Genomic DNA, 21,130 nt, shown 5'->3' on the forward strand with positions numbered 1-21,130 from the left:
CTAACTGAGAGCATCCCACAAGCCTTGCCTTTTTAGATATACGCTTATCCAGTCTTCTGGTCAAATCATTTAGCTCCTATCAAAGCGACTCAGATACCCCTTCCCATGTATACGCAGGTGAGAGCAAAGCTTGGGGTTTGAGTGCAGGGTCAGGCTATGAGCCACTGGAGCACTTTGCTGTGACTTGTCTTAATGTAAAGAAGTTTGCCAAATCTGTGCCTGTTCTTTCATGTGCCACCACTGGAGTCATAAAATTAAATAGAGCTATCCTTTTCACAAGATCAAGGGCCCTATTTTCCACCGGTGCAAAATGGTCTTGCTAGTTTCGTACCAGTGCTGTTCACTTTCAGGGCATGTACGTTGCACTTGACCCATAAATATAGCGTGTAAAGTCAGAGCTGCGTGGTTAAACAGTACTTAAGAGGAGCTTTTGGAAACAGGAGAGTGTACGACGTTACGGACACAGGTACACACTCAAAGTGCACTAATGGTTTCGTTTTAATTATAATATTTGTAAATTAAATTACAGAGTCCATCTGGTACTTTTGCATCATCATACTGTGTGATAAAACACCAAAAGAAAAAATATACACTCACCGGCCACTTTATTAGGTACACCTTGCTAGTACCCGTTTGGACCCCCTTTTGCCTTCAGAACTGCCTTAATCCTTCGTGGCATAGATTCAACAAGGTACTGGAAAGATTCCTCAGAGACATTGGTCCATATTGACATGATAGCATCACGCAGTTGCTGCAGATTTGTCGGCTGCACATCCATGATGCGAATCTCCCGTTCCACCACATCCCTAAGGTGATCTATTGGATTGAGATCTGGTGACTGTGAAGGCCATTTGAGTACAGTGAACTCATTGCCATGTTCAAGAAACCAGTCTGAGATGATTCGAGCTTTATGACATGGTGCATTATCCTGCTGGAAGTAGCCACCAGAAGATGGGTACACTGTGGTCATAAAGGGATGGGCATGGTCAGCAACAATACTCAGGTAGGCTGTGGCGTTGCAATGATGATCAATTAGTACTAAGGGGCCCAAAGTGTGCCAAGAAGAAGAATGTCCCCCACACCATTACACCACCAGCCTGAACTGTTGATACAAGGCAGGATGGATCCATGCTTTCATGTTGTTGATGCCAAATTCTGACCCTACCATCCGAATGTCGCAGCAGAAATCGAGACTCATCAGACCAGGCAACATTTTTCCAATCTTCTATTGTCCAATTTCAGTGAGCATGTGCGAATTGTAGCCTCAGTTTCCTGTTTTTTGCTGACAGGAGTGGTACCCAGTGTGGTCTTCTGCTGCTGTAGCCCATCTGCCTCAAGGTTCGACGTTTTGTCCATTCGGAGATGCTCTTCTGCAGACCTTGGTTGTAACGAGTGGGTATTTGAGTTACTGTTGCCTTTCTATCAGCTCGAACCACTCTGGCCAGTCTCCTCTGACCTCTGGCATCAACAAGGCATTTTCGCCCATAGAACTGCCGTTCACTGGATGTTTTCCCTTTTTCGGACCATTCTCTGTAAACCATAGAGATGGTTGTGGGTGACAATCCCAGAAGATCAGCAGTTTCTGCAATACTCAGACCAGCCCGTCTGGCACCAACAACCATGCCACGTTCAGAGTCACTTAAATGACCTTTCTTCCCCATTCTGAAGCTTGGTTTGAACTGCAGCGGTTCGTCTTGATCATGTCAACATGCCTAAATGCATCAAGTTGCCACCATGTGATTGGCTGATCAGTAATTTGCGTCAACGAGCAGTTGGACAGGTGTGCCTAATAAAGTGGCCGGTGAGAGTATATTAAGTATATGTTAAGTAAAGAAGAAACTGTATCAATAAAAAATCTTTTGAGTTCATTATCAAAATTAAGCACAAGCTGTAATTGAAAGCACATTTGGATTGCTGGAAATGTGTTTCAGATATTTAGATAAGTCAGGTGGATCATCACAATGCAGTCCTCAGAAGGTGGCGGCATTCTTTGTACTGTGCGGCATAACATTGCCATGCGTGATGGATGTAGTTGGACATAAATGAGGACACATTAGAGGACTTTAGAAGGCGTGATACTGAACTGCATGTGCCGATGCCAACGAAGGAGTGTTCACCGGCAGCAGCATGGGTAAGGAGGGATCAGCTGATAGAAGAGCTGAATCGTTTGTAGCCTGGTATGGAATTTGAACAAAGATTACACTTTTATTTATATTTTGCGAACTGCAGACCCAAAATTCAAATAAAAAAAACACACAAGCGTAATAAAGTCCCCGTTCCCAGCTGCCGCTCTCGTTCAGCTGTTTTTCCCGCATTCTGACACCATTAAGCTACTTTCAGCACTGAGCAGAAAATGATGCCAGAAAATGAGGACACACTCGTCGCTACCTCGCCTCATGCTTGCTTCACCTTGAAAGGCTTACAGTAGGTCAGTGTTTCTCAAACTGGGCCTCTGGGACCCCCAGACTGTCCGCATTTCTGCCACCTTCCATCTCCCAGGGAATTGGGAGACTGCAAAAACATGGACATCTGGGGGGGTCCCCGATGACTGGCTGCTTGTCCGTTTATGTGTCAATGCATGTTCTGACCATCCATGCTCTCTGCCATCCCACATGTCCCGGTGGTGCTCGGTTGTGGGCACCATCTGAGCTGGAGTCCTGGTTCAGTCCCATGGGGGGGTGACATCACAAATGGGCCATACAAACTATATCATCGTGGGTGCAGCCTTCAGTGCCACCCGACGCAGCCCAACGTGGAGAAAAGACCTTAGCCTGAGGCCAACATGGATAACGGACTCATTGATGGACTTTGTCTTCATTCTTAATCCCTGCATATACCTCCCTTTTAGCAAGCATGTCCACTCTTTTCTCTTCTCAGTGATGTTAGTTTGCCCAGGGGGGTTGGGGGGCCAGTTGACCTTGGACCCCCAAAGGTTTTTTTTCTCCCTACTTGGGAGTTTCTAGTTCCTCTCCTCCGTTGTCTTCTGTCTTTCTTTATTCAATTTCTTTCTTTCCTTTTCTTCCCTGTTCTGTATCTCCCTGTACTTCTGTTTCATGTATCACAACACAACCCTGTAAAGCACTTTGGGACAACTCTGTTGTGAAAGGCACTATATAAAAATAAATTTTATTGAATTGAACCGGTTTGAGAAACACTGGCTTAGGTGGAACAGTGGTGTTCCCGTAGATGATATGCTAGCTCCTTCTCACCTTGCCCACAAGTACATCCGTTTCCTAGGGCAAATGCACCATTGTAATAGCTGTCTGCCCTAGATCATATGCCTCTGCCTGTTAAAGGTGACGTGATGCTCCATTCCAATTGGTTTATTGCTTTTTACACCCAAAACCCACTTATGAATGATTAAGAGAGTTGGGACAAGTTTGTTGCAGAGTCTGCGCTCTATGCTTTGCGTTAGATTGTCACAATAGAGCCCCAAGTATCTTTTCAAGTCGATCTTTCCTTTGGTGCCACTAAGTGCTTTTGTTTCAATTCAATTTCAATTTATTTTTATGTTTCACCTTTCACAGGGTGCTTTACATGGGTGTGTTGTGATACATTCCTGCATAATATACAGTACTTTGCGAAAGATTTAGGAAGTCTAAGAAAATGATGTTAAAACGATCTTCATGTTGGTGTAAAACTATGTTATTATGTCAGTCAGTGCGCCAGCTCTCCTCAATTCACTCCAGTATTTGAAGCAACCATCCAATAATAATGTATTTTGTGGCTCAACCACTACCCCACCTTGTATGGCTATTCAATGCAATTAATGAATTAACTGAGCTGGATGCGAAATGTAACAAAAACGTAGGATGCCTGGGGTGCCTCTGTGGAGAGGTTTGGGAACTGAATATCAGTAAATGTTTGGAGAACAGAGGAAATTCTAGTTAGTTTTTGTTGCATTATTCTTAATGTTCATGTTTTAATGTTAAATTCTGTTTTTTGTTCTGAGCACATATCCTTACTACTCAGATTAATAATTTTAAACATTTCCTTTGACTGCCTAAGTCATTTGCCATGTACTGTACGTTGTTTCAATTCTGGTGCAGTTTGTCTCAAAATTTGTCTCAAAAAAAACTGATCCAAATCTTTACCCAAACAATGTGACTGGTTGGAAGTTTGGAAAAGATCTGGTAAATAATTTTTGAATTATCATGAATAAGTGTCTGCGACTGCCCTTCTCTCCGCCATCACTGTACGGCACTGCGCCAGTTTTGATGCAGTCTGTGTCAAAATCTGATCAGTTTAAGTTTTTCACCAATAGAATGCCTGCAAAGTTTGAAAAAGATCCGTCGAATACATTTTGACTTATCATCTTAAGAAGAAAATGTCTATGGTGGAGGTGGACCAGTGTCAAAAGCCATGTGTAATGATTCCCTGTCTGGGAAATACAATCATTAACATAGGATAACAGAATGTATGAACTTCATTTCAGTAGTTCTGACAGAAAAATAGCCAAACTGACTATGAAGGTATTTATTTCAATAACATATTGTTAAACTAACTGAAGTTTAAATACAGCAAATGGTGATCTACAGAGTAAATCCTTATTCTGCATACTGGTTCTTCATGGAAATATATGTTTCACTTTGGCATAGCACATTAGCTTAGGGAATTTGCCACATTACACATGCTTCAATCAAATGAGCATCTGTGTCAATTCAAATTAGCATTTTAAAGTTTGATGAGTCCCCCCAATGTCTGGGGTTTGTGACACTGGATTATGACAACAACTTAAATTACATAGCTGTTACATCACCACCACGATTCACCAGTGGTGACTGTGTGTGTGTGTGTGTGACTCTTGTTGTCTATGCAGAGAAATGTGTTCAATGATTTATTTCCATCCTCATTTACTTCTAATATATATTTGTTGCATAAACACTCCGGCTTTCTCTGAATCTTAGCACGGGTTGGACATTCTTTTAAAAAAGACATTTATCTGGGTTTTCACACAGGTGTCATTGCACCTTGATTACCCTCATTATTACAGCAGGGATCCTGAAATCGGAGCAGTCCTGTTAAAATGCTCCACTAGAGCAATTAACAAACAGTGCCTGTATTTCATCACATGTAAGTCAGTGATGCAGGCTTTGTTGTGGGTTCTCCCAGTGCACTTCAAAACATGATAAGGATACAGACAACAAGCAGGTCGGAATGCAAATAAGCTTTCATTTAAATCTGACTTTCCATGCCAGTGAGAGCAGCATGGAGCCCACCTATTGTAATCAAATGAAATCAGGGTTGTCTGACTAAATTATTAGCTTCCACAGAAATTCATATGGAAAAAAAAAATAATTTTGCCTGGAAGAGTTATCACCACATGTGATTATTGCCTCCCTGGTGATGAAAATCAACGGAGGAAGATGGGTTTAGAATGTTCACTGATTACTAAATACATGACTTAAGTGAAATACTTCTTTAATAATTTTTTTACTTTATTCTTAATATGTCAACAGGAGAGTGCATCTGATCCGTAATCATGCAAATTTTAAATTATGTAGATTTACTGGGCCGAGTGGACTCCATATCAAGGATCCATTTTAAGCTTTCAACAATTTAAAACAATTTAACGATAATTCACATTATTACTATTTACATTTATGGTATTTGGCAGACGCCCTTAGCCAGAGCAACTTACATAAGTTAACATACAAGTAACATTTCTGTAGTAAGTCTATTTATCTACGTGCCTGTAATTGTAAAAAATAACATGTGTATACACAAAACTAAACACTGGCCTCCTGCTTGGTTGACAACATTGGAATTAACATGCCCTCCTAGTATCTATTAGAAAATGGAGCCTGAATCCTCACAATGAACTTAAAGCCAGCTAATGAAAAATGGTGCACGGTGTATTTACAGATAGTGTATTTACAGATAAGGTCATAATTATTAGCCCCCTGTCCAAAATTGAACAAAACTGCTAATTCTTCTAAGAAAAAATGACTGGCATTTAAAGCATTTATGAGAATTGCTCCCAAAGGAACAAAGACACAAATTTCCAAGAAGTTTGCTGAAAATATTTTCGAATTTAGCGATTAGGGCATCCACTGCTCCATCTCTGAGGCCCATTCTTCTTTGGTTTTTGACATGATGAAATTACCTTTTACAAAGAATGTAAATGTGGTGCCTTTTGATCTCGCCGTTAAGTACCACTAGCCCTGCTCATTTCAGCCCATTTAGGGCTTATTGATTGAGTCAATCAAGTCATACAGTGGGTTCCAGGTGTGCTTCTGACACCAGGACATCTAACTTAACTTGCTTACAATGCTTCCTGACTTAGTTACTTAGTTTTAGTTTCAAAATGATGTTAAAACTGGACATAAATATAAGAAAATGTCCCTTATATATAGAAGACCTTCAGCTTTTCTGTATTTATATTGATTTTATCTATCAGGATAGAGCACATGATTAACAATGAACTCCCTGGACACTGGAACACTAACACTCCTTACTTCTTGATCATCCAGATGGGCTTGGCTGAAATGTTTACCTTTTGTGTAGCTCCTGATGCAACAGCTTACCATTGCCACTAGATTGTGGTCACATTACATGAGCCAGATGCTAAAAACAGACAAGAGAACCCCGTAATAACTTAAAAGTAACTGCTGTTAACACGACCCAAGTTTGTTACTCTAAAAAAAAAAAAAATTCTAATTTTACTGAAACCCTAAATTCACTGAACTGTTTTACAAGTGAATTTAGCCTTAAAAATTAATGTTAATTTCAGAATTAAATTTAATTACTGGAGTATATTTGACTTTGGGAAAGCATTTACTAACAAACTATGGTGGCCTACTTTCTTTAGTGACTACGATAAGGAAGCAATTTATTTGACACTCAAATGCATATTATTATGCAGACACTGCTGATGTATTTGCTGCTTCTGTGACTAGCATACTAACCCAGAGAAACTTTTAAGTCAGACAAATGTTTCTTTCACACATAAAATCAATACTCTGCTTAAATCAAGCCTAAAATCTCACTGCTGCTCCACATTTGTCCAAGTAATACATCATGAGTTATCTTCCCAGCAGTCTGACGTCTCTTAAGACTGCATTTCAGCCCTGAACCCTCAAACTTCACCCTGATTGCATCTGTTGACCTCTCGGATTATTAACCATACTAACTTACACATACTAACTAACATACACAGTTGCAGACAGGTGACAAATGAAAGTAAATTCAACTGGAAAGCTTTTATAGTGAAAACATGTTCAAACAAAACATTCCTTGACTCCTTGATATTTGTTTAGCTAACCAAAAGTAGGCTACAGGAAGTTGCCTCTTGTCAATGTCGGTATTGCAGACCTTGTAATGTTGTTTACTACTCTCCTGCATTACTGGGGTACGTTTGCCCAAACGCATGGCTGCTAGCAACGTAATTAACAACGTACACAGTTGGAACCATACAACTGAATGCTCCTTACAGTTGACAATGGTGGGTTTTGGGAAATGTACCCCTGACTTACCTGTTAAAGATGAACATCAACTTTGCCTCTTGACAGCTCGGTTCCTTGGGAAGGGTATGAAAAGTGCAGACATAGCTGTCACAGCCTCAATCAGCACACTTATGCATACAGCCTGCCATTTTCGCTGCTATCCTCCGCTTCATTCTTCACAATACCTGTACAATCGTTGATGTCCAAATGCACATGTCCATTTATTAAAAGTGGGCTAGAATATGTCACGTTTGGGGACATAGTTAAGATTGGGGACATACTTAACAATCTTGGAATGTTGAAACAGCCCACTTACTTCATTCCTTTATGTATTTAGAAATTACATTTGAAAGGGGGAACGACAGTGTTTGAGGTTCACAGTATGTAATTTCCATGTACTGCACTCTCCTTTTTCAATTATTCTGAGGTAAAATCGGATTTTCATTCTATGCCAGCTTTAAAAATAACATTCTGCTCCAGTTCCACACTCAAGCTGATAAACTAAACTAATAAATGCTTATGTGAACACTGTGAACCCCATCACCATATGGCCTAACTGGAAGATGCTGAACAGACCAAATCTCCCTGTCATGTACTGTATGAAAGAATTAACCCTTCATTTATCACTGACTGAGATATCTGGCGGAATGCAAATTTTATTCTATACACTTCTGGGTTATGTTCTGTCCAGTAGTATGTTAGGCAACTGAATGCTACATGAACATCAAACACACTATATACAGTGGTGGAAATAAGTATTGAACATGTCAACGTGTTTTTTCACTAAATATATTTCCAATGAAACTACTCTAATAAAATTTTCACCACAAATCCACAAACATAAAAGATTCACAACATATAAGTCCATAAATAATGTGTAATAAAGTGGAATGACACAGGGAAAAAGTATTGAACATGTTAACTAGTGGAGGAACTTTTGCTTGTGACACTTCAAGATGCTTCTTGTATGAAGAAACGAATAGCCTGCAGTGCTCAGGAGTGATTTTTCTTCTAAACAAATCCGGCGCTATTTTCCACCGGTGCAAAGCATGGTGCAAAGTGGTTTTGCTGGTTTTGCACCAGCGCATTGCTCATTTTCACGCTCTGCGGGCACATCATCAAAATAGCAAATGATTTCGGGCTCGTAGGAGTAGTGTTTTTTAAATGAGGCCTGGCCTGGCGCATTGTAGGTGCATTGCTATTTAAAGGCAGCAAAATACATCGCAATTTTAACCAACCAAAACCATGTCTAAAGTTGGTGGTGCACATGCGAGTGCGCGACGCTCATTAAAGAGACAGGTATAGTCATGTGAAAAAGTTATGATACCCCATTAAATATTTAGTTCTTTATTAAGAAATATCAATATATCAGTATTGAATCTTCTTTCAATTCATATCTGTAGATAAAAGTGATGTAATTGTATCATCTATACAAAAACAAGAAACAAATTCACTTATTTAACAGAAGAAATTAAGTATGATGCCAATTTCCCCTGAGGAAAAACTGTGGAACCCTCACATTCATCACTATTTAAAATGCCTGTAATTAAATTGTTGTGCACCGCAGCAGGTGAAAATGATTAGAACATTGTTACAGAGCGTTTTGGTGGAGCCTGTGTTCTTTAATTGACATACATTTTATTTTGTTTGCTCTTGATTGTTGCAGTGAGTGGTATCACCATGATGAGCTCCAAAGAACTCTTTGAGGCCTTCAGAAAGAAGATTGTAGATGCATACAGTATGAGTCTGGGAACAGATATAACAAGATCTCAAGAGAGTGTGGAATCAGCCATTCCACTGTAAAGAAAATAATTTATAAGTGGAGGGCAGGCTCTCCTAGCAAGTTCAGCTCAAATCTCCAAAAATCCTAAAATGTCATCATGGGTCATTCAGGAAGCTCTTGCCATAGTTGATGTCAAGGTACATTCATATAACATCAGAAAGAAACGTTTGATTTACCATGGGAATTGTGCAAGGAAACCCTTGCTGTAAAAAAATATCAGGGTAAGACTCAATTTTGGAACAATGTGCTTTGGACAAATCAACATAAAATTGAATTATTTGGACACAGTAACATGTTTGGTGCAAACCAAGACAGATTCTGAGCAAAAGAACCTCATATCAGCTGTGAAGCATGGGGGTGGATTCTGCAATACAGTCCTCTGAAGGTGGCAGCACTCTTTGTGGCGTGTATTGCATAACATTGCCATGCGTGATGGATGTCTGTTGGACATAAATGAGGACACATTAGAGGACTTTATAAGGCGTGATGCTGAACTGCATGTGCCGATGCCAACGAAGGAGTGTATGCCGGCAGCAGCACAGGCAAGGAGGGATCAGCTGGCAGAAGAACTGAATCATCTGTAGCCTGGTAAGGAATCTCAATTGTGAGATGTAGAAAAATAACATCCCCATTGCCTATTATTTAAACATTTAACAAACACCTTAAAAACTGTAGGTTGTGTTTTGCTTGTGAAAAGATTGCACTTTTATTTATATTTTGTGAACTTTAGACCTAAAATTAAAATAAAAAAAAAAAAAACACACGTGTAATTAAGTCCCCATTCCCAGTCGCTGTATTCGTTCAGAAGCAAGCTTCTGCTTTCCCCGTCTTCTGACATCATCATAACGCTTTTGGCATTGCGCGGATGATCTGGTGATGCCAGAAAAACAGGACACACTCGCTGCTACCACATCCCACGTCTGCTTTACCACGAAAGGTTTAGGTGGAGTCATGGTGCTCCCGTAGATGATGTGCTCACACGCAAGCACATCCAATTCCTCGGGCAAAAAAGCAATCTGGTTTGCTGGGCAAACACGTCATTGCAATAGCAATGCACTGCAGATCCAGCGCCGCTGCCTTTTAAAGGTGAGGTGACGTGCTATTCCCATTGGTTCATAGCATGTAACACTCAAACTCACCTCTGAATATTTAAGAGAGTAAGGACAACTTTGTTCCACCTTGTGCTGGTGCAAAGTCTTTTTTTCTGCCATTGAAATAGCAAAATGGATTAGGACACACCCATAAATGACACTTTTTCCGCTATGAAGTTTGCATTATATTGACAAAATAGAACCCATCGTTTTTAACTCTTGAAGATTCCGTGGGGGCCTCTTGTGAAGCCTGATCTTTAGCTCTTCCCACGAATGTTCATTTGGATTTAAGTCAGGTGATTCACTAGCCCTTTCCAACAACTTAATTTTCTTTCTCTGAAACCAATTGCGAGTTTCCTTTGCTGTATGTTTTGGATCGTTGTCCTTCTGGAAGGTCCACCCACATCTCATCCACATCATCCTGGTGGATGGCAACGGATCCATTTCAAGATCCTTTGGTTCATGGCCCCTTTCATCATTCCTTCAATTTTATGAAGTCTGCCGGTACCATGAGATAAGAAACAGCCATTCACCATGATGCTTCCACTTTCAGACTTCAATGTTAGTATCGTGTTTTTGTAATTAATATCCTCACACCCTAATGGATTGTTTACCCCCATCCCCTCAGGAAGTACACAGTATCAAGAGAAGAATAACTAGGCTGAGAAACTGTTTCTTTCTAGAAGCTGCCAGACTTACAAACTCACACACTAGAAGATCTTCTGTAGTGTGCAATAACAGATCACACTATGGGCCCTTTTTGTGTACAACAAATGTGAATATTTATACTTGCAGCACTACCACTATCATATTTATTAATATTCATCTGCACTATAAATCACTTGTAAACTATTTTCTTTGTCCTAGAAGGGAATGTTTGTTTTAAACTATACAGTAGTGCTGTTCATGGGACCTCGGTACATAATTTACTTCCGTAACATGCTACCCCCATGTTCTCGGAATGACAATAGTCCATCTTGAATCTTAAATCTTTAATAAACTGTCTCCATGGTACCTGGCTCCATCTGCATTTGGGTCTGGCTCCAGGCCGCACCCGTGACCCTTATCTGAATCTTATCCGAACTCCAATAAATGTGTTAATAATAAGTCTGCATCGGGTTTTGCCGAGTTATTTGTGATTGTTGTGACCAAAGTTTGCAATGCAACTTATGGAGTCCAATGTGCTTTTTTCCAAACAAGTTCAGCATTTTGTTCAGAACTAGTAACTGTGAAGAAAGAGACATATGTAATTACTTTCTTTATATATTTCATTTTATATCACAAACTCAATTCCATTGCTCAAAGCTGTGGACAGCTTTTAACAGAGTGATCACCAGGAAGGCAACAGGACCTGATGGAATTTCAGGGACGGTCCTGAGAACCTGCGCAGACCATATATAAATATATTTACTCAGAGTATTGCAATAAACATTTCACTGCAGGTTGTACTGTGTATGATGATGCATGTGAAAAATAAAATTTGAATTTGAATTGTAATTTATTTTTTGAATTCAAGAACCATAGGCTCAGAATGGCTGCTGTCGTATCATCCAAGCGGGTGCTAAACATTGGTAGTCGTTGAAGTGGTTCCTCATTGGTTCTGTAAAGCGCTTTGGGTGTTTTGAAAAGTGTTTTATGTGCGTAAATGTAATATAACATTCACATTCACTCAGTCATTACCCTATTAGAACCCTGGGCCTGAGGTCGGAGAGCCATTTATTTAGTTTATTTTATTTAGGGGATTTAATGCCTTGCGCAAGGATCCAACATACTCGTATATGTGATTATTCTGCCAAGGATGGCATTTAAATCAGTGGCCTTCCACACAGGCCGAATCTGCTGAGCCACATGCTGCCTTCTTGGGTTTGCCAATCAAAAGATGGCCTCAAAAGTGGCTGTGCTTCCTCACTGTTCTTGAATATCAAATGCTTTTTTTCCTCCATAATCTCTATGTTTAAAAACATTCTGAAGTGACAACACTCATATTTGTTAGAATCATTCATCTATCTACAGTTCATCTCCGAAATGCTCCCAAAATAGCTTACTTGCTTCTCTATATCCTTTTCCCGCTGCATTTGTTCACAGCTGTGAACAAGGTCTTATGGTTTATGCCCCATGAACTAAACAGAGTGTTTGTCCTGTTCTTAGTTGCATGCTGAAAAGCCCTTAAATGACCTTTAGATGACAGGTCACCAGAAAATACTGGCACATCTCTATGACAATTTTTTATGTATCATATGCAGCTTCCACTATCGTATTTTGGTTTTACCTGGCACAGATTTTCTTTAACTCACCTGGCTATTGAGAATTACCAGAGTTTCATTGTCCAGATGATCCACACACCACCGCTATATATAATTTTTCACGTCCATGCACAGGGGCCATGCTAATATTCTCTGTATCATTCTATTTTTATTATAAGTCCAGCCAGTTTATGTGTTTATGTCACTCAGAGTCTCCTGGGCTTTTAAAACACCCCACTGTCAAAGCCAAATTCCAAAAGTCAAAGTGCATTATTAAAACGCTGTTTGACAAATTTTCATGTGAGATTTAAGGATCAAATGATCAACAGGGATTCATAATAGCCCTTCATATCCACTTCATGCTTCAGCAATAATCTATTAAAGCTTGGTGCACTAGTTATTTTCAGCTCTTTACTCAAGACAGATACCGCTAAACAATGAGCAAGATTGCGGATGTGGGAACTGATGAAGGGCAGTGGGAGGAAATGCTGCTGAAAGACTTATCTCTGAACTGAGAAATGAGGGAAGAGACAAGGAATCGGAGATGAGGGCAGAACAAAGACAGCTTATCAGTAAGGTAGTGCAAAAAAGTGGGTGGGTGGGAATGAATCCTTAAAAGCTTAGAAGTCAGATCCATCGCTGAGGGCAAACAGGGCAGCTTCTTTTTTATTTTTTAAATGGACTTTTCTAAGCTGTAGAACTACTTCATTGATGGCTGTATGAGATTATTCTGAAGGGGAATGTAAGGTAGGAAAATGGCAGTGAGAATCAGAACCAAATACAACATGTGAGGATAAACGTTTTTCCACAAAACTGGAATCATCTTGTTATTCAATTCTACAGATGCACAATGGCTTTCTCAACATTTTCTGTAGTCCATGCAATGTTATTGCGTATTGAGTGGTCTGTGATGTGTGTGTCTATGGGCTCACCCAAAACCCAAAACAAACTGCCCAGCATATACTTCATATTAACCTCTCAAATGCACTGCCCAGAGCAGAGTGCTGATGGGGTTATTCAGATTAAATAAAAATAAACTGTCAATAAGACTGCAAAATAAATCTTTCAATAAGAATGTAAAGAGGGTCACCCTGATCAAACTACCAAATGACACCCTCAACAGAGTCACACATATGTGACCCGTCGCCACGAAATGAGTCTTAAGTCACACTGGTAGAACTGCACCCATAAGACTCATTTCATGGTGATGGGTCACATTACTTACTGTAGATAGGACTGCTGGGATGAACATCAGAACAGGGTTATTTATATCAAACTGTTAGCAAGGTTCTCCATCTAAAATTGGAATATCAATATCCATCCATCCATTTTCAAAACCGCTTATCCTACTGGGTTGTGGGGGGTCTGGAGCCTATCCCGGAAGCAATAGGCACAAGGCAGGGAACAACCCAGGATGGGGGGCCAGCCCATCGCAGGGAATATCAATATAAAGCTGTCATATATACACAAAACTGTCAACAAAGTAGCCGATACAACTCTGATCAGAAAGTTGACTGTTCATGCTCGGTCTCGGCACGTCTGCGGGTGCTGGAGTAAAGCTCCCAGTGGGTGTCTGCCCTTCACAGCCAGCTTGCTCTCACCTACAGAGAATGATTGTTGGTGACAGTGATCCTTTAACAACAGTGTTTGCTGCTATTCTTGGGTCTGCTGGTGTGCATCAGAATGTAGTTGGGCCTATTCATGCAGCAACTGATTAGCACTACCTTGTTAAACCCGTTAAAGTCATCTCTTAGGTTAGGATATGATCCAAAACCTTTCAAAATGGACCTCATCAAATACTGAAATTAGTGATTTATGAAACTGTAGACCTCAAATATTTCTTTCATTTCAAGGAACCTATAAAAAATTGTTGTTCATCAGTCATTTTCCTTCCTACAGAAAAGTAATGCTAATGAATTATATCTGTCTGGCTTCACACCAAATCATAGCACAGAAACAACCCTAGTAAAAGTAATGAATGATTTTCTTACGGCTTCTGACCATGGCTGTATATCCTTGTATATCCTGCGTCATTCAATATTGTAGACCATGATATTCCCTTGGACTGGCTACAATCTGTGGCTGGCATTAAGGGGACAGCTCTCTCTTAATGTCACTCCTATTGTGTCTCAATAACTACTCACTGCTTCCTGTCTGTTAACCAGTTTTCGATCCAAGCTGCTACAGTTCCTAAAATCCCTGCAGCCTTGACCTTAAGCAAAAACCGTTTTTAGGGGACAACATCAAAGGCCTTCTGGAAATCTAAGTAGATCACATCGTAGACCTTTTTGTGATCAATTTCTCTTGTAGCTTCCTCAAAGAACCCCAATACACTGGTTCCCCTCTGGTTCAGATGCAACCCGTCCAGCTGGAACAGGTCTTGTTCCAGAAGGTCTTCCAGTGTCCCATAAACCTAAACCCCTCTTTCCTACACCGCCATTTTAGCCACGCATTTAATCTCCTTATCTCAGCTAACTTAGTATGGCTCGCATGTGGCATGGGAAGTATTCCAGAGAATACCACTGTGGATGTTCTGCTTCTAAGCTTATCTGCAACTTCTATAAATTTATCCTGCAGAATAGCCCTCCTGCCCTTTCCTATGTCATTGGTGCCAACATGCACCACAACCACTGCATCCACCCCGGCTGGGGCCATATGTAATCATTTAAGACAACTTCCTCTGTAAACTGTGTACGCCCTTTTCTACGTCTATGACCGACGTTCACCTTCCTCCCCGCTTGTGGTGTACACACCGTCTCCCTAAAGGGGTATTAAGTGAACTTAATAATTATATCTGTTCTTAGATGAATTAATTTAATGTAACCACTTATCATAATGTCATAATAAAATTAATTAAATCCAACAAAACAGTATACATTTATACTTTCAGTATACTTTCTCGAATGAATGAACAAAACAGATTGCTTGGTTTTAGTAAGAAATGAAAAATATATATCAAGGGATGAGAGCTATGAAAATCAGGATACCCATTGTCCTTTGAGGGGTATAAAAAAACATACGAACATAAGTTTGACTAAACCTTAAACAGTTTTTCATGCTTGAAGCCGGACTTCAGAGGAACAGACTGACGGCTAGCATGAACAAAAAGGAAGCAGAGCTCACCATCTCAAAATGGTTTACTAGAGCCCGTGACAGAGGAGGAAACCGAGCAGTTAAAGCTCAAAGAGAATCAGAAAAAAGGTCATGAGTTACACGTTTGTGAGTGTCAGTACAGTTGATGCAGCAGTACTGAGACTGAGCTTTTTTTGGATTTCAAAGGTTTGTACTTTGCAATTTGAACTGCTGTTGTTTATCAAAATGTATATCTATATTTTGTAATTAAATGGTGCATGAGTAATATTTTTTAAGACAACATGACTCATTTCTAAGCCATTCAGATCCCATGCAGAACACACTTTGTCAAACGCACATGGGTCCACCATGGAGACCATGGCCAAACCCATTTGAGGTCCTTGAAGCTGCCCATTTTTAACCCTTATAGGCCCAACGTGAAAATGTTGGCTGGGATCACACTGCTTCTGCCGGCTTGCCTTCTCCCCATGGTGCCATCTGGACACTGGAGTTTTGACCATACAGACATATTAATGTTAAAATTTGCTATTAGGGGTAGACGGGTCCCCCGCAATGAATGAGTTTTTCAGAGTAGGGGGTCACATATCCCATTGGTGCAGCTGGACAATGACAGGTATGCCAGACTGGCCAGCCTAGCCCTGCTGTAAGCGCTTACATTGTACTGGATGGCAATACTTCAGGTAGTTAAAGAAGTTTGTAGTATTTCCAGTTTTAAGTGGCACAGATTTTCAGCAGACATACAGCACCAGTATGTTACGTGTCAGAACTTAAACTGCAAAAAGTTCCTCCACACCACTGACCTCTTTTTGTCTTGTTTATACACAATGTCTCCTTTTTGAAAAAGACGCTGCAGCTGCTGAGCTGTACCTTTCTTCACCGATACTGTTAGAGCCATAGTATAGGTAAGAGAATATGACATTGTTTCTTTTGTGATGTATGATATTATATAAATGTCTAAAGGAGAGACTGTTTATTTGTAATGTGGAATTTCAGTTTAATATTGTTTGCCGGATATGGAGAACCGTCTGACGTCATGGGTTAAGTGCCGTAAAATGGCGGGAGGGCTGTATGCGACTGAGGGCGCAACAGTCTTTGACCGTGGCTACAAAGATACTGTATTGTCTCGATGTTGAAAGGGCTTTTAAGTTTGTAGTGTGGTATGTTTACATACTAAAGAGTTTGGAAAGTGTAAAGAAGTCAATTACTTTATTCTCCCACTAAAAAGAACGTGGAATATTATGAACAGCACTAACAGATACTACAAGTTCCCTCCGAATACTCATCTCTTGCATGACTCATACAGTATGTATTAATTCATTTCAATTCAAAACAGTAGTATGCAGTGTGCTTCACTAATTCAGGTAATATTGATGTGCATTTTTTGTCTATTTTTAAAAGACTACCGTATGATTGTATGGACCCCTAACAACAGAATGAAATTAAATCATAATGAAATTAGTAGGGTTCCTGTAGCTTCCCGCTAACTATGAGCAACAGTGCTCAGAAGTTATTTGCAAGAAGTAAATGTGAAGAAAAAATTCAATATGATCGTTATTAAGTAAAAACAGATATGCCATTTTTATTATCACAATATTAGCACTAAAGTTCCATCAGGTGTCTATCCAAAATGCATTATATTGTATGCGTGAGACTGTAGCATGCTGACAAAATTATTATTTGAATTTTCCATCTATGCAAGTGCTACAACATTAGAAACTGGAGAGATGGGGGATATTCAGCTATTCTCCACCTCTGTCTAACCAAAACCACCCCCCTCCCATTATAAAACCTCTTCATCACCAGGAAAACGATGGACATTAAAGGACAATTGATCATTATTTAGCCAATACAGCTCTCCCTTTCACCATTAGCAATTGAAATAGGCTGTGCCCATTCTTGCATAATGCCACTGCAGACTGAATAAACCAAGGTCAGGATGCTTGCCGGGGGTTCTCTGCCATTCTAGGAGTATGGAGAGCTACAGACTCGCCCACGCTGACTGACAGCATATGAAAAGCCGCCAGAGCCACATTGACCTACCACAGTAAGGTCATCAGAGAGTCGCAGACACAGTATATGCAAGAAAGATTTGTCTAATCACCCTCAACTTATTTATGTATACAGGACAAGATAATTGCAGGTTCATCAATAACTCAGAGAGGCCTTCCGTTCTTGGTTCCTGTAACACTATGCTCCTCCTTACCTGCCTTGATGGTCTAAGACCATGTCTACCAGCTAGAGCCAGCACAACCAGAGCAGCCTCACTATGGAAATGTGGGATGCCCTCAGCTTCCATCGGACTGCTCTGGTCACCCTGGTTCACCAGCAATTGGGGGCAGCATGTGGCTCTGTGGGCTAAGCTGGTGTGTCTGTAATCAGAAGGTCGCAGGTTCAAAACCAAGGCAAGGCCCTTAACCCCCAGCTCCCTGAGTCCTGCTACGGGTGGCTGCCCTTCATGGACAACTTACTCTACAAAGAGCAAGTTGAGGGAGGCATAAAGACAATTTCCCCACAGGGATCAATGAAGTATCAATTATTATAACCTAATAAAAAATTGTATGTATCAAAAGTTACCCATTTAATGAAAATCATCAGTAAAGTGGCATCAGACTAGTTGTAAATGCCAAAAGGACTGAGACAGACACCCGTCCGAAAGCCCGCCAACTAGATGGTCAGCCAGTGGTTCTGGTGTCAATTTCCTGGTCATCCATAGTCATGAACTTTAGGCTATAAAATCTGCCGCCTCAAATTCAGAAGCCTACCATAAAATGTGCAATATGGAACACTTGCTCTTTAGGAAGTAAATCACTGCTTGTTAATGATAAACAGACCTGTGTTTTCTTAACTGAAACTCGGCTCAGACCCACAGAAACCTCTTGTTGAAGCCTCACCTGATGGGTTTAGTTTCAGACAGAAACCACGTGGTTCTGGGCGTGGAGGCAACCTGGCAGCTATTTTTAACTCACTCAAAATTCAAGCCATGATTTTCAAAGATTTTAAAACATTTGAAGCAATTCTAATTCAGCCACCCATCAACCTGTCCATCGATATTCCTATAGTATACAGACCGCGGGGATCATAATTTAGTTTCTGACAGAATTCGGGAAACTTGTTTCTGACTTAGTTATTAACTTAAAGAATATTATAGTACCTGGAGACTTCAATATATGTTGACACAGAGACTGAAACCTTCAGCAAAGGTTTCCTGACCTTCCTGGACTCTGTTGAATGTCACCAACGCATAACAGGAAAAACGCATGTTCACAATCATACACTACACTTGATTATTACTCACAGAGTTTATGCTCAACATGTATCTGTCTGTCCATTAAATAAGTCCTTCTTTGACCATTTTGTAATCACCTTCGTGATTAAGCCACCATCTTTGACTATGTCAGAGAAGATTATTAGGACATATCACCTAAATGATAGGAATTCCCTATGATTTATTAATGCAGCAAGTAATGTGAACTTCGTGTCTAGTACAGATGTCAATGAAGTCACCCATGACTTCAATACAGTGGTCAGTCAGATTTTTGATGAAATAGCTTCTTTTAAAAACCACCAGACACTCCCCATGGTTTAATGATCACACACGCTCTTGCAAACAGGAGTGTCGCAGATTGAAGCACAAATGGAAATCTACAGGCTTAGAAGTGTTCAAGTTTGCATGGTCTGCCAGCCTGCAACAATACAAACCACCACATAACAGGCCACATTCAGCCTATTATTCTAACCTTATTGATTGCAATAGGAATAATCTTCGCTACCATTTTAAAATAATAGCTCGTCTAACAAATAAGGCTGAACCTTTGCTACCACGTAATTTCAGTAGCCAATATTTTATGAACTTCTGTAATGACAAAATGACAAACATTAGGCTTCAATGTTCAACATGTTCAGATGGCTCACAATTAACATCAATGCAAACAGAATGTGAACACATTCTTAATATTTTTAAATTAACTAATGAACAAGAACCAAATACTATTATAATTGAGATCAAACTAACCACATGTCCTCTGGACCCAATCCCACCTAAGCTTCTTAAAGAATCTCTGTGTATTCTGAAAAGACCTATAACTGCCATACAGAATGTGTCCCTGTAATTTCGTGATGTTCCTGACCAACTTAAAGTAGCAGTAATCAGGCCACTACTGAAGAAGCCAAGTTTGGATCCACAGGAGCTCAGCAATTATAGACCTCTCTCTAACGTACCATTTTTGTCAAATGTTCTGGAGAAGATAGTTGCTGCTCAACTTCACTCATACTTGGAGAGACTCAAGATACTGGATTGTTTCCAGTCGGGCTTCTGCCTGGGACACAGCACTGAGTCTGCCCTGACTGAAGTCGGAAATGACAGAACAATGGCGACCGATGCTGACAGCACAACTGTGCTAATGCTTCTGGACCTTAATGCAGCTTTTGACACTGTTGACCATTCTATCCTATTGATCATTCTATCCTACAAAGACTTACATTTGAGGTCGGATTGTGTGGAATGGTGCTGAAGTGGTTTAAATCGTTCAAGCATCAGATACTCCCTCATCAGATTTCTCTCTACATGCTGCCATTTGGAAACAAAATGAGAAACCATAATGTTAACTATCACTCCTATGCCGACGACATTTCGGCTACGCCTAATGACACCACATCTATTGTCACTTTAGCTAATTGCTTTAACGAGGTGAAGACCTGGATGGCTGAAAACGTTTTAGCACTAAACGCTCAGAAATCTGAGGCCATCTTGGATACAAGCCTCTCATTTAAATCACATGTAAATGCAGTATTGAAGGCGCGGTTTCTACAGCTATGCAACATCGCCGAACTGCGACAATTTCTTACTTTACAAGACACACAGAGAAAATGATACATACATTTGTATGCAGTAGGTTAAACTACTGTAATACTCTGTTATCTGGGAGCACACACTGCACACTGCACGCTAAATACCTTGCAGCTTAATCAAAATGCAGCACCTTGAATTGTCACCAGGTGCAGGAAGAATGAACACATAACCCCTGTTCTTAGTCCCCTGCATTGGCTTCCCATTAGGTTTAGAGCTGATTTCAAAGTTCTCCTATTTACATATAGGGCGCTTAAAAGTCTAACTCCTGCCTACCTGACAAAAATACTTCAAGTTTTCAAGTCGTATTGTCCACTCGGATCACAGAATGCAGGCGTCCTTGTCATTCCACACATAAAAAAAGCGACAGTAGGCGGTTAAGCGTTCTGCCACAGGGCCCCTATATTGTGGAATGGTTACAGACTCATTGATGGAGTTGATTTTTAATCACAGCTTACACCTAGCTCTTAGAAAGCAAGCCCACTCTTTCCTGTTTTCAGTAATGTTAGTATGCCCAAGGGGGGTGGGCAGCCAGTTTACCTTTGACCCCCAGGTTTTTTTTTCCTCCTCACTTGGGAGTTTTTGGTTCCTCTCCTCCATTGTCACCAGGCTTTATTTAATTGCTTTTC

At 40.3% G+C, this 21,130-nt stretch overlaps 1 protein-coding gene and 1 non-coding gene across 2 annotated transcripts in view; both read right to left on the reverse strand.

The window, feature by feature from the left end:
- LOC125750613 (neurexin-2-beta-like) overlaps positions 1 to 21,130 on the reverse strand; it is a 357,714-nt gene that overhangs the window by 308,365 nt on the left and 28,219 nt on the right. The gene's annotated exons all lie outside the window — the stretch shown is intronic.
- On the reverse strand, positions 12,653 to 12,755 carry LOC125751259 (U6 spliceosomal RNA). Its single transcript, XR_007400578.1, has one exon. It is a non-coding gene; the product is annotated as a U6 spliceosomal RNA (small nuclear RNA).

The sequence above is a fragment of the Brienomyrus brachyistius genome, chromosome 10 (assembly GCF_023856365.1).
Source record: "Brienomyrus brachyistius isolate T26 chromosome 10, BBRACH_0.4, whole genome shotgun sequence".
Classification (NCBI taxonomy): Eukaryota; Metazoa; Chordata; class Actinopteri; order Osteoglossiformes; family Mormyridae; genus Brienomyrus; species Brienomyrus brachyistius.